This window comes from Eimeria mitis, genomic scaffold (assembly GCF_000499745.2).
Source record: "Eimeria mitis Houghton genomic scaffold, Emh_scaff905, whole genome shotgun sequence".
In the NCBI taxonomy this organism is placed as follows: Eukaryota; Apicomplexa; class Conoidasida; order Eucoccidiorida; family Eimeriidae; genus Eimeria; species Eimeria mitis.
This window is the reverse complement of record NW_013576658.1, coordinates 620-1,011: the sequence shown is the minus strand read 5'-3', so window position 1 is coordinate 1,011 and position 392 is coordinate 620.

Sequence of the window (392 nt, the reverse complement as noted above, 5' to 3'; positions counted from 1 at the left end):
AGCACTAGAACAAGCTGCTGCTGCTAATGCTGCTGTTGCTGCTAGCCCTGCAGCAGCAGCAGCAGCAGCAACAGCAGCAGCAGCAGCAGCAGCAGGGAGAGGGGCAGGACCTGGATTACTATTAAAAACAAATAATACAATAGATATACTGCGAAACCAACAAGAACAACAAAAACAGCATCTGCTGCTGCTGCAGCAGCAAAAGAGAAGAGCAGCACTGATGCAGCAGCAAATAAAACACAGCCAGGAACTAGAAAGACAAATACAACAAAAAAAAAGAGAGAGAGAGTTGAGGCTGCTGCAGCAGCAGCAGCTGCTGCTGCAGCAGCAGCAACTTAGAGCTGCTGCTAATGCAAGAACCACCAGCAGCAGCAGCAGCAGCAGCAGCAGCA